Below are 6586 nucleotides of genomic sequence, written 5' to 3' on the forward strand. Positions count from 1 at the left end.
CAGATCAGGACTTGGACCAGCCAGGATCCTTTACTGTCCCTGGTAAAAACCTGTATCCTCCATGGGAGCTGGTCCAGCGTCCCAGTGGAGATGCTAGAAGAGATCAAGCCGTTCTGGAGGAGCAAAGACGAAATGTCCTTACAGGCGGACTGTCTTTTGTGGGGTAATTGTGTGGTTTTGCCTAAGAAAGGCAGGGAAACGTTCATACGCGACCTGCACAGTACCCAGTCAGGCATAGTAATGATGAAAGCCATAGCCAGATCCCATGTGTGATGGCCCGGCATCGACTCAGATTTAGAGTCATGCGTGCGCCAATGCAACATTTGCTCTCAATTGAACAATGCACCCAGAGAGGCACCGGTAAGTTTGTGGTCATGGCCCTGCAAACCGTGGCTTAGGTTCCACTTTGACTTTGTGGGCCCATTTCTAGGCAAAATGTTGTTGTGGATGCTTATTCCAAAATGGATTGAATGTGTAATAATGTCTGCAAGCACGTCCACTGCCACCATCGAAAGACTAGATGTTTGCCACACAAGGCCTGCCGGGTGTCCTTGTCAGTGACAACGGGCCGTGTTTCACAATGCTGAATTCAAGGAATTCATGACCTGCAATGGGATCAAGCACGACACATCTGCCCCGTTCAAGCACGCATCCAACGGCCAGGCAGAATGGGCAGTTCAAACCATCAAGCAAAGCTTGAAACGTGTGTTGGAAGGCTCCCTGCAGACCCGAATGTCCCGAGTCCTGCTCAGCTACCGCACCAGACCCCACTCACTCACCGGGGTTCCCCCAGCTGAGCTGCTCAAAACAAGGCTCTCTCTTGTCCACCCTGATCTCCATGATCACGTCGAGGGCAGGCGGCATCAACAAAGCATGTACCATGATCGCGCAAACTTGTCACGCGATATTGAAGTCAATGACCCTGTATTTGTACTCGACTATGGACATGGTCCCAAATGGCTTGCTGGCACGGTCATAGCCAAAGAAGGGAGTAGGGTGTTTCAGGTCAAATTGGCCAACGGTCTAACGAGCAGAAAGCATTTGGACCAAACCAAATTGCGGTTCACAAACAGCCATGAGCAACCTGAAAAGGACATCACCAACTTCGACCCTCCAACACACACACACACAAGTGGCAATCGACATTACGGTTGACCACAAAGCCAAACTCACCATCCCCAGCAACACGGCAAGGCCAGCTGCCCAGCGAAGAACCGACTAACTCACCCACACCTGCATTTGAACCGAGACAATCGACAAGGGAGCGAAAAGCCCCAGATCGTCTCACCCTGTAAATAAGTGGACTATTGACTTTGGGAGGGAGTGATGTTATGTATGTAACCCTTGGCAACCTGTATCACACCATCACCAGAGGGCCTACCTGTTGGAGTCCCAAAGGATCCCAGCATCCCTTGGGAGTATTGTATATAAGCAGGCCTCCCACGCTTCACCAGCACTCTGGAGTTTAATTAAAGGAGCTAAGGTCACACTTACTCATTGCATACAGTATTTAGTTGTATCCTTTATTATGAGCGTAACAGAGGTCACCTGTGGGGAAGGAGAGGTCCAGCCGTCGTCAAGGAGAGAGGCCCATCTGCTGCCACTGGAGGGGGCCCGGTCACCGTTGGAGGGGGCCCGATAGCTGCTGGTGGAGGCCCGATCGCCGCTGGTGGAGGCTCACCTGGCTCGCTGGGCGTCGTCGGGAATCGAGGATCGGGTGAGGTCGGTGAGTCAACGCCGAGGAGGAGGCCGCCGAAGGAGGGGGTGGGGGAAGAGGTCCAGGTTGCTGCCGCAAGAAGCCCGGTCATCGCTGGCAGTCCGGTCGTCGTCGTCGATGGGTGGTGTGGTGGGAAGCCTGAGGTAGGCCCGAACTTGTAGGATTCGCAGGGTTGGGTTTAAAGTAAAGATTTAAGTGAATGCACCCCTTATTAGGGTTTATTAGGGCTAGGGGAAGTTTAAACAGTGGGAGGGGGGAGATTGAGGGTGGAAAGTTGCCAGATGGCAGAAGATGGGAGTTGTTTGGCAGGGGAGCTCCCTAGGGAGCTGCCACCCCGGCGGCCATCTTAATCCGTGAATCTTGCCTTTATTAGCCGAGGCATAGAATACAAGAGCAAGGAGGTTATGCTTGAACTATATAAAACGCTAGTTTGGCCACAGCTAGAGTACTGCGTGCAGTTCTTGTCACCACATTACAGGAAAGCTGTGATTATACTACAGAGGGTACAGAGGAGATTTACGAGGATGTTACGAGGACTGGAGAATTTTAGGTACGAGGAAAGATTGGATAGGCTGGGCTTGTTTTCTTTAGAACAGAGGAGGCTGAGGGGAGACCTTATTGAGGTGTATAAAATTATGAGGGGCCTAGATAGAGTGGATAGGAAGGACCCGTTTCCTTTAACAGAGGGATCAACAACCTGGGGGCATAGATTTAAAGTAATTGGTAGAAGGTTTAGAGAGGATTTGAGGGGAAATGTCTTCACCCAGAGAGTGGTGGGGGTCTGGAACTCACTGCCTGAAAGGGTGGTAGAGGTAGAAACCATCACCACATTTAAAAAGTACTTGGATGTGCATTTGAAGTGCCGTAATCTACAAGGCTGCAGACCAAGAGCTGGAAAGTGGGATTAGGCTGGAAAGCTCTTTGTCGGCCGAAGCAGACACGATGGGTCAAAATGGCCTCCTTCTATGCTGTAAATTTCTACGATTCTTTAAAGCAATGCCACATCTCAGGAATTAATAAAAAAATTGATAGAGTTGAATATTAAAAATAAAACATGAAACCAAACTTCCACAGGGGACTGGCCAGTCACATTTCAATCACATTCTGATAGCTGGTTAAAGAGAGCCCATTTCAGAGACTGGCGTGAGTCACCTATCTGCTCTATTCTTTCACACAGCATTGCCAGCTATTGCCTTAACAAAAAAATTGTGCCCTGTACACCCACATCCAAGTCATTAAGATATATCAAGAAAAGGAGTGGTCCTAGAACTGACCCCTGAGGAATACCACTGTATACCTTCCTCCAGTCCAAAAAACAACAATTCACTACTACTCTCTGTTTCCTGTCACTTAGCCAATTTTGTATCCATTCTGCCACTGTTCCTTTTATTCCATGGGCTTCAACTTTGCTGGCAAGCCTATTATGTGGCACTTTGTCGAACGACTTTTGGAAATCCATGTACAGCACATCGACTGCATTGCCCTCATCAACCATCTCTGTTGCCTCATCAAAAAACTCGGTCAAGTTGGTTAAACATGATTTGTTCTCAACAAATCCGTGCTGTCTTTCCTTAATTGGGGCTGATTGTGGTCAGATTCTGAGGACCAAGGTGAGAGAGTATAAAGACTACCCATGTGGATGGAATAGATGGCAGGTGAAGTAGAGTTGACAGAAGCAATCTGTCCATGGTGGGAGAGGTAATGAGGTCAGACTGGATGGAGACTTGTGTAAAGACTTGCAGCATTCTGAATCTGTAGTGAAAATTCAGTTTAGAGAAGCTAGTGGTTAAGGGAACATTTCTCAATCAGCTGGGAGCTTTGAGACATTTGAAGCTGTCAACTGAACAGCTGATTCAATGACTAGTGATCTCCCACCTCAGCTTCACAGACGAGGTCTAGGCACAGTGGGAAACTGGTGGGCGACCTGTCAAATTCAAAAAGCTGGGGAGAAAAAAGCCAATAATGATTTGAATTGGGTTCCCTGCCACTGCTGGTCAGATCTGCTCAGCGCTGGCAGACCCAACATTGGGAAATGCAGGTGTGCGCGCTTTGTCAGTGGGTTCCCAACCCGATGTCAATCATTTTAAATTTCACAGCTGACCCACCACCAATCAGGTCCACTGAGCGCCATCAAAATCGTGATCTTATTTTCCAAGGAGTATGTGACCTCCTTATTCCTCTTACCAAAATATACCACCTCACACTTATCTATATTGAAGTTGATTTTCCAATTGCATGCCCAATTTGCAAGTTTATTAATGTCTTCCTGTATTTCATCAGTCTTCCCCAGTATTAACTCTATATCCAATATGGTGTCCTCCATAAATTTTGAAATTGTACTTGCGATTCTTGAGTCCAAATCGTTAATGTAAATGGTGAACAACAGTAGTCCCAATATCGATCCTTGTGGAACATAATGTGGGGTGAGGGAGAAAGGAAATGATGTGGAGTGTAGGATACTGTATAGGTCGGAAAGAGTATTACAAAGGCGATATGGTAACAGCAGAAACATGTTGGAAAGAAGTGAATTTAGTGCGAACAGTAGGATGCAGGAGAGACAATGGGAATGAGGCAAAGGAAGAGTGATGAGTACAAGGGAAGGTGCACAATACAGGATCCACAAACTAGGAGATGGAGAGTGCGGGCTGGGATCGCAACATCGCTGCAAGAGGCAAGTTAGGATACATGGTGTGAAGATGTGACTTAAAGGGGTGAAGGCATAGTCTGAAGGGCTTGTGGAATAGATATGTGTGGTCTGACCATCTCCTCCTGTCAATACCTGAAACTTCCATCAAATGCTGGTCAATCCCTCACCCCACCTAGGACACTATCTGCCCTGAGTTCCTGTCCAAGAGCGCAAAGTGTTTAAAATAAAACTTTCAATGTTTGACACCACATTAATAGACTTTACATAAATATTGCATAAACCATCCAAGTGCCTACCCTTGTGGTGTTGTTAGTTGGTATGATTCCACTAGGATGAGGGTGAATGTGAGGAGTGGTTAGTGAAACAGGGATGTGATAATATAGATAGACAGGGATGGGTGGAGGTGCAAGGTAAGTTGGTGTAAGGATGTGCAGGAATAGGGTAGGGAATGCAGAGTGATGGGGATATGATGAGAAGCACTGCAGGATGAGGTTAAGTGTGGCTTTGTACTTACCTTTTGTGATCTACTGCGATCATTGAAAGGGTTGAGGCACTGCACCCAGGTCCTCCTGACCACACCCCTGCTTGTGCCCTCCTCTGCAATGTGCAACCAGGCTGTGTTAATCTCCTGAGGAGATCTCTTCTGCCCATGGGAAGGGAAGTGGACCTCCCTGTGTGTTGAGACTCCCGCCATAAGCATATGGAGAGAGTCATGGGAGAGCCGGGGTGCAGTCCTGTGCCTTTGTGCAGTGCTTGTCAGTGTTTGCAGCACCTCAATGCAGCACAACTGTCAAAAAAAAATGTGGACATGCTCCCTTTAAGGAAACCAGTTAATGATGCATTATCAAATGACGTCATCAGACTGACTTCCTCTAATTGGCTGGGAAATGCGCTGGGCGGGCTTAACAAGCCCAATGAAGGGAAATTCATTTCAGAGCGGGATAGAGCCAGCAGCAGGGTCGGGTCACGCTACCGACATCACCCACCATGGACCCACCGAGGTTAGTAAAATCGTGGCCATTGTTTTTCTATTCTTCCTCATTATTGTGTTCCTAACACAGATGAGGCTGCACACAGGGAGATTAAAGTAACAGTGACCTCAGTCTTTAATAAGACACTCCAGAGTGAGGAACAGGCCTTAGGGGCCGGCTTATATACAGTGCTCCCAAGGGATGCAGGGATCCCTTGGGACTTCAGGGGAAGAGCACCCTGGTGGCGGAACATGGGAGTGCATGCTTTACAGATACACAACGTCACTCCCCCCACCAAAGTCAAAGTGAAAACTATTTACAAGGTGAGGCGGTCAGGAGCCTTTCTTTCCCTGGTGGACTGCCTCGGTACAAATGTCTGTTCTGGTGTGTTGGCTGTGCCCTCGCTGGGCTGGTGTGTTGTTGGCCCTGCAGGGTTGCGAGGTGAGCCTGGCCTTGCTGGGCTGTTGGGCGTGATGGGTTCGATTTCCTAGTCCGGGGTGGTGTCGTTGATCCTTTGGGTGTGTGTTGTGGGCTCGAAAAAGGTGGTGTCTGCTGTGGGTTGTTCAGGGCAGTCTGTGAACCACAGCCTCGTTTGGGCCAGGTGCTTTCTGCAAATTTGTCCATTGTCTAGTTTGACTACAAACACCCTACTCCTTTCTTTAGCTATCACCGTGCCCGCGATCCACTTGGGACCATGTCCATAGTTTCGCACATACACAGGGTCATTCAGATCAATTTCCCGTGACACAGTGGCGCGACCATCATTTACATTTTGTTGCTGTCGCCTGCTCTCTACCTGACCATGCAGGTTGGGGTGAACCAGCGAGTGTCTGGTTTTAAGTGTCCTTTTCATGAGTAGCTCAGCCGGGGGTCCCCCTGTGAGTGAGTGGGGTCTCGTGCGGTAGCTGAGCAATACTCGGGACAGGCGGGTTTGGAGTGAGCCTTCTGTGACTCGTTTCAGGCTCTGTTTGATTGTTTGTACTGCTCGCTCTACCTGCCCATTGGAGGCTGGTTTAAACGGGGCCGAGGTGACATGTTTGATCCCATTGCGGGTCATGAATTCTTTAAATTCGGCACTGGTGAAACATGGCCCGTTGTCACTGACCAGTATGTCAGGCAGGCCCTGGGTGGCAAACCTGGCCCTCAGGCTTTCAATGGTGACGGTGGCGGTGCTTCCTGACATTATTTTACATTCAATCCATTTTGAAAAAGCATCCACCACCACCAGGAACATTTTACCGAGAAACGGGC

This window comes from Pristiophorus japonicus, chromosome 10, assembly GCF_044704955.1.
Source record: "Pristiophorus japonicus isolate sPriJap1 chromosome 10, sPriJap1.hap1, whole genome shotgun sequence".
NCBI classification, from domain to species: Eukaryota; Metazoa; Chordata; class Chondrichthyes; family Pristiophoridae; genus Pristiophorus; species Pristiophorus japonicus.